The sequence below is a fragment of the Xyrauchen texanus genome, chromosome 4 (genome assembly GCF_025860055.1).
Source record: "Xyrauchen texanus isolate HMW12.3.18 chromosome 4, RBS_HiC_50CHRs, whole genome shotgun sequence".
In the NCBI taxonomy this organism is placed as follows: domain Eukaryota; kingdom Metazoa; phylum Chordata; class Actinopteri; order Cypriniformes; family Catostomidae; genus Xyrauchen; species Xyrauchen texanus.
Genome location: NC_068279.1, coordinates 32,916,935 through 32,924,800, shown reverse-complemented (window position 1 = coordinate 32,924,800; position 7,866 = coordinate 32,916,935). Strand labels below are relative to the sequence as shown.

The window sequence follows — 7,866 nt, the reverse complement described above, 5'->3', positions numbered from 1 at the left end:
TGCTTGCTAGTTGTATATTTGGCAAGGTTATATGTTTGTACCACTGTATAATTTTGGAGATCAAGCATTTAGTGGTAGTTGAGGAAATTCTCCCACTATGATGTAACATGCTTTGAGTGCCTTGAAAATCACTATATAAATGTTAGAAATTATTATTAACAAGCAATTCTGATTAAAGAAGATAATAATAATAATAATAATAATAAAAAAATATATAATTTGGGTTTTTAAGGGAACAAACTGAAATTGAAAAAAGTCCAATAAAAAATGATATTCATCTTTTATGAAACAATAAAGCAAACCTGAAAGTGTCCTCAAAAGACAGCATGACGTTTATTACGTTCTTTATTGCTAAGTGCTCCCCATTATAACAAACAGCCTCAGTAGTGTACACTTCCATTACAACTAACAAAAGTACAAATGAAAACAAAAATAAATGACATTGTATTGACACTGACAACCACCCCTGAGTAAACACAACCGGTGAGTCACATGGGGTAACCTCTTTGTGGTTGCTATAATGTGGTTTGCTTTTGTTGGGGCGCGTGGTGAGTTGTGCGTGGATGCGTGGAGAATAGAGTGAAGCCTCCTTATGCGCTGTGTCTCCGCAGCAACGCAGTCAACAAGCCACATGATAAGATGCGCGTATTGACAATCTCAGATGCGGAGGCAACTGAGATTCGTCCTCCTCCACCCGGATTGAGATGAGTCACTACGCCACCACGAGGACTTAGCGCATTGAGAATTGGTCATTCCAAATTGGGGAGAAAAAATAAATAATAATAATAATTAATACTTATATGGGCATGAAAATGTGGGATAAATACACTTTTTATTTTATATTATATGTCTGTTTGTGGCTCAGGGATTGTCAATTTACCATCTAATTTCACTTGCATTAATTTGCATCTCTGGAAGCTGGTTGATATTATTAGCAGCAAATTCTTCATTGGTAGATAGTGAACATCAATAAAATGTAATCTTTTTTTGTGATGCACACACCTCAACTTTCATAAATTTTATGAGGTTTATAAAGACAAATCATAACATCTGTATCAAGATATGTCTATTGTCTAGAAGAACAAAATGCACAATAATTTTGACATTTGTTATTAGATAAAGCTACAAATGAACTCTAAAACAGTTTTGTGTAGGATTTGTGGGTGAAGGACAAAATTAACCAGTTACTGACAGCTTTTTCAGTTATAATTTTCTTTGTCAGTTATTAATTAACTTTGTCATTTCGAATTTTCTCTACACTATGTCTATTCTAAAACTGTTGTGGAATGGCTTTCCTTTATTATAATATCTCAAAAACTGAGCATGTGTTTTATTGTTGTCTCTAAAATGCAATTTCAAATGACAACAAAAACGCTATTCATAGGTCTACTTTAATTTATTAAATTGTTTGTTTATTTACTTTTGTGAGCTACTGTTGCAATTCAATGGAAGTTTCACTATATATAAATAAACTGGCTGTGAGATTTAATTAATTGTTTGGTATGAAATAACAGATATAGTTGCACATACAACATGACTTTGAACTTTAAATCTTATTAAATACTCTGAAAGTTCTAAATGGTGTTTACAAAAGCTATGCAGTGCCACACAGACGAACATGTGCATGGGTTTGAACAGCTGAACTCCACTGATTCCCTTGGTATTGCAGTCAATGTATTGTGGTTGAGATCTATCCCTTGTATACAAACCTTCTCCCTCATTCAATTGAGATATCTTCTGCTGCGTTTCACTGTAGAGTATAAAATCCTAAGAAAGTCCAGCTTTACACCTCTTTATGAACACGTTTAAAAAAGACAGTATGAAGAAAAATAAAGTGACAGTTTTCAGTCTACCAGAATTCAGTTGAGTGATGAATGGTTGAGAGGTTAATTCAAGAATTAATTAAACACTTTTGGAAGTAAAAGTAAATATTTTATGGCTATTTTAATGCTACATCTCTCAGGTTTATTGGGATCTTTTTCCTATGGCTCACACCATTTTGAAAGATATTTCTACAGTGCTTCGCTCATGGCTAATAGTACATTTCCTAAAATATTATTAAAGTGTTCTTAAGAATGACTATTTAATACAAAATCACAAATGATGATCCTGAATCTCATATTTAAAAAATTCTCAGCTTGTTTTTTGAATAATAATAACGTTTATAAATATTAATTGGTCAAACAAATCCAAGTTTGGAGCAGGTAAAAAATAAAGCAGTAACATTTTTTCAAAAACTACAATCATTTCCAAACAAGCACCACCAGAGTCTCTTTGTGTACTGTAAGCTCACAAACCCCCAAAGACCAAGCTGCTGCGAGGTTCTGACTATTTTCGTAAGGACTTTGGCGCATTCCCCATCACAACAGTGTGATAGACAAGTGTGCTTTAAAAAACAAATACTGCTGATAGGCGAAATTGAAAACATTTGAAAGTGAACCAGCACTTTACTCTCTCTTACTTTTAAATATCTCCAGGGTGATCTGAAGGGAAAGATGAATGTTAAAAGTCTATATCTACAAAAAAACAAGACAGAGATAGTCCAGGGAAAAATAAAAGAAAATTGTCCTTCATCTTTCTACCTCAGATAATGCTGTTGGCCACTGGCTTTCCTGGAAATTTTCCAACTGCCAAGGTGTGTCTTTCGCGGCTTTCTCATTCCATTGGCTAAGCATCAACATTGGAGGCAGGTTCCTAGCACCAGGTTTGAGGCACTTTTGAGTCTTGCTATTCTTAGTATTGACTTTACAAGGTGGGGTGTGGGGGTCTGCTTGATAAGGCGGCTTTGTGACTTGGATCCCCGCTGGTTCTGGTGAGGAACTTTCAGAGTTTCACTAACTGATGCTGAGAGTGTTTCCAGAAGTTGGGAGGCTGAACCGACGTGAACTTCCTCCATCGTCTCAGCAGCTTCAAGCAGAAGAGGAGCAAACGTGCCACTTCTCTTACTGCAGGATTCACAACAGAGCTTGTTGTAGCCTGGTATAGAGCAGTAACGAGCTAGAACCTCCAATTGACAGAATTTAGACTTGTCTCCTCCACATGGCTCACCTGTTTTAGAAACAGAAAAAAATTATTCTGTGCAGTTTGTAGCAGTTCCTCAAAGAAGTGATTTCCAATTTAGTGACTTAAAATACTCAGGGTTATTTTCATCAATATTACCAAATATGGTGACACTGTGTTGCTTCATATAAACACGCATCAAAATAGTCTACCCAGGTACAATGATTATCTGTGACAGTTTCGCCCACAATGCACGCTCCCTGAATGTTCTTCCTCCCTAGCCCTCTGGTTGGTGAATTCAGCTTAGGAATTCCCCGACCAGACCCACTATGGGTACTAAAATTACTCTGTACTGGAATAGGTGCTCCACAGGATCGACCTTTGAGGATTAATCCCCCTATGTGTATTTTCCGTGGTACGGTCCCCCTACTGGCGGACCCACGCCTCCCTGGGGCAGTCCCCGCTGCCCCCTGGTCGCCGTGTTTGTAGCAACTCCTCCCTCACAGCAGGTAGAATCTACCACCTCTCCATTTCCACATGTGGCCTGAAAACCCATGTGACGTATTTCGCCAGACATTACCTCCCCCCAGCCTGGGCAGGTGGTGGTCTCAGCGGGGCCTTTTCACCCTGAAAGAATAGGAGTTTGAAAAGAACGCCTTCTCCGATGCATGTGAAAGCATTAAAATGGCTCCAGCCACTTTAACTCTATGCGAAAAACATGAAGAAAGCGAGAAAAGGCGCGGCTGGCGTGGCCTGCTCCCATGCTCCCATACTTTGTTCCCACCCTCCAGGATGCCGGAAACCCAAAAGGTTTATGACGATTTTTATGGGGCGTTGGGGAAGGGTACGTGCAGTATGACGTAGCCTGTTGCTTTGGCACGCAACTGTCTGCCCACACCTGCATCAGCAGCGCACGTACACGGTTCAGCGAATGGCGTGACTGAATAGGGACCCCTAGTGTCGCTTCACTCGACACAATGTAGGAGTGAGCGACAGACGAGGAACGTCTAGGGTACTGTTGTAACCTCCGTTCCCTGATGGAGGGAACGAGATGTTGTGTCCCCCCGGCACCGAGCCACTGCAATGGCCGAACCTTATTCTCGGCTCCTCGGTGCAAAACCTGAATGAACAGCTGCACGATTCCTTCCCATTATACCCATATGTCCGGGGGAGGGACATGTAAATTCTGTCTCCCTAATTCTCATTGGCATTTTCTCAAGTTCAGATGTAACCGAGGCCTTCAAGAAAGTCCCTAGTGTCGCTTCACTCGACACAACTTCTTGTTCCCTCCATCAGGGAACAGAGGTTACAACAGTAACCTAACGTTCGGCCCAATAGAGGATTCTCACAGGTTACATTTATTAGCCAACAGCATTTACCAGCCAATGGTCTTAATAGAGCCATTCCAGTTTTCCAAGTTGGACTACAGGCCATTTGTTGCCAGGTGAACCACCAACTGTTTTTTTATTACAGATGAAAGGAATCAAAATGCCTCTAGCTCCCTAAGGAGCCCCACTTTATACACATCTAAAAAAAATCTGCAGTGTGTCATAAGAGTACCATTTGTAAAGGGTAGGGAGTTTGTTTACTTTCCACTGAGATAGGTATGGTTTTATTTCAGTGTGACTCAAGCCATTAAATGAGAATTTAAAGAAGTATTATGCAAGCAGTTGTAAGAAAAGTGCTATTCACAGTCAGGACATTTATGCACAGTTATAATAGAGCTTGCTGATTCTTGAGATAAGGGACAAAACTTATCCCTTGTTTTAAATCTGAATTTTTCTTTTTTTTTATACTACATTAATGATAAATAATGGAATAATGAAATGGATACATTTGTAGACAAATGTCTCAGCTAACGAACGCTAAGGGAATATGTTTTTATATAAATGCTTGTTATCTGAAAATTTAAATTTATTCACTAGATTATATTTAACTAAAGTGCCAAAATTATTGCAAAATTATTCCAAAATTCTTAACAGAAATGATCACACTGGGATGATGGTTTTGACATGTTGAAGCTGTGAGCGCAGAGAGTTAAACATTGTTTAATATAATAATTATTTGTAATATGTTTATACTTATTTTTTTGCATTTTAGTCTTGTGACCTCTTGCTGAGGACAGGTTAAGTTACATGTACTTCCAAGTATAGAGCATGCATTTAAAAAAATCTAATAAAATTATTTTCAAATATGGACTATTTTCGTAAGTGTACAAACTTAATTACCTTATCCAATGTCTTATCCAATTTTCATGAGAGATCAAATTCTAAGGTAAATTTTGTGCCAGCGCAAAGCGCAAGTGGGCGTGGGTAGGAGTGTTTGCTCTATTGTGGGTGAATGCATGCAAAATGTGGGTGTATTGTATTTTAATGAAGTGGCACAAGTGCAATTTGCTACTTTCCTGAGAAATAGGTCATTGCACTAAGACGTTTGAAAACCCTGTCTTAACTTTTTTAGTTTCAGTTTAAACTCAATTTCTGTATTTGCAGTTTGGAGATTCCACCATCAGATGGTAATTAAGTTCATGTCCAAATCTGAAAACATAGTGGAACATCAAATTATGTCCCTGACAATCTGGGCAAGGCTCCGGGGCCAGATGGCTTTGCCGCTGAATTATTTTAGATCTTATGCTACAGAACTGCTCCACTTTTGTTAGAAATTTATACGGAATGATTAAAGAATGGAAAGCTTCTCCCAACCATGACACAAGCCCGGATCAGTCTGATTATTAAAAAGGACATAGATCCAAGCGAGTGTAAGATTTACTGTCCAATTTCCTTGATCCAGCTAGATGGAAAATATTGTAAATTTTTGGCTAACTGATTAAGTAAAGTTATGACATCTCTTATACATATAGATCAGCTGGGGTTTATTTGGGGCAACAGCTCTTGGAATGTTAAGCATCCCAGATTACATTTCAATAAATTACATAGGCCGATTGACAAAGGTAGGCTTGGCCTACCCAAGATTTTGTTTTATTATTATGCATTCGGTCTCTTTCGGACATTCGGACAATTGACTCATTGGTCACTTCCACTTAAGAGACCCCATCCCTGGTTTTGTATTGAACAGGAAGTTCTTGCTCCTATTTTTCCATTGCAAAGTCTTTCTATTAAACTAACCAGAGAAGTTAAGTCACACCCCGTTATCTCACATTTGCATGCGGTATGGACAAAAGTACCCAGAGTGTTTAATTCTGACATTTATTTAAGCCAAAATCATGTATTAATAAGTCCCCTTTCTGCTGGTCAGAGTGGATTGTGAGATAAGTTAATACCCTTGGTGACCTATATGAGAGTTGAGTGTTGAGATCTTTAGAAAATATGGTTCAACATTTTAGGATTCCCAGATCTCAGTTCTTTAGGTAATTACAGCTGCACCACCTGCTCTGTACTATTTTGAAGGGTAGCATACACCCTCAAGCAGCAGATACTCTGGAAGTGGTGATTACTTAATTTGGAAAAGGCCATAAGTCATCAGTGTATTACTCCCTGCAAATTCAGGGTCTGGGGAACAGAGCTTCAACTTTTCTCAAAAGAATATGGGAGAAAGATCTAAACTTGGTATTGGAGGAGGGAGTGTGGGCTAGGATTCTAAAATACATCTAGAGATGCAATGAGGTGCCTTATGCAATTTAAGATTTTACATAGATTCTACGTCCAGCTGGGAGGAGGCCTCGGGGAAGACCCAGGATTAGGTGGAGAGATTACATCTCCACACTGGCCTGGGAACGCCTCGGGGTCCCCCAGTCAGTGCTGGTTAATGTGGCTCGGGATAGGGAAGTTTGGGGCCCCCTGCTGGAGCAGCTGCCCCCGCGACCCGACTTCGGATAAGCGGTTGAAGATGGATGGACATAGATTCTTTATAGGCTTTTCGAGGTGGGGGTCTGCTTGATAAGTTGGCTTTGTGGCTGGTTCTGGTGAGGAACTTTCAGAGTTTTACTAACTGATGTTGAGAGTGTCTCCAGAAGTTGGTAGGCTGAACCGAAGAGAACTTCCTCCATCGTCTCGGCATATATGTGTATATACACTCACCTAAAGGATTATTAGGAGCACCATACTAATACTGTGTTTGACCCCCTTTCGCCTTCAGAACTGCCTTAATTCTACGTGGCATTGATTCAACAAGGTGCTGAAAGCATTCTTTAGAAATGTTGGCCCATATTGATAGGATAGCATCTTGCAGTTGATGGAGATTTGTGGGATGCACATCCAGGGCACGAAGCTCCCGTTCCACCACATCCCAAAGATGCTCTATTGGGTTGAGATCTGGTGACTGTGGGGGCCATTTTAGTACAGTGAACTCATTGTCATGTTCAAGAAACCAATCTGAAATGATTCGAGCTTTGTGACATGGTGCATTATCCTGCTGGAAGTAGCCATCAGAGGATGGGTACATGGTGGCCATAAAGGGATGGACATGGTCAGAAACAATGCTCAGCTAGGCCGTGGCATTTAAACGATGCCCAATTGGCACTAAGGGGCCTAAAGTGTGCCAAGAAAACATCCCCCACACCATTACACCACCACCACCAGGCTGCACAGTGGTAACAAGGCATGATGGATCCATGTTCTCATTCTGTTTACGCCAAATTCTGACTCTACCATCTGAATGTCTCAACAGAAATCGAGACTCATCAGACCAGGCAACATTTTTCCAGTCTTCAACTGTCCAATTTTGGTGAGCTCTTGCAAATTGTAGCCTCTTTTTCCTATTTGTAGTGGAGATGAGTGGTACCCGGTGGGGTCTTCTGCTGTTGTAGCCCATCCGCCTCAAGGTTGTGCGTGTTGTGGCTTCACAAATGCTTTGCTGCATACCTCGGTTGTAATGAGTGGTTATTTCACGCAAAGTTGCTCTTCTATC

At 40.0% G+C, this 7,866-nt stretch overlaps 1 pseudogene; it reads right to left on the bottom strand.

Annotated features, from left to right (window-relative positions):
* Positions 1-203: 203 nt before the first annotated feature.
* Positions 204-7,866, bottom strand: part of LOC127642881 (A disintegrin and metalloproteinase with thrombospondin motifs 3-like) — a 216,424-nt pseudogene continuing 208,761 nt past the window's right edge.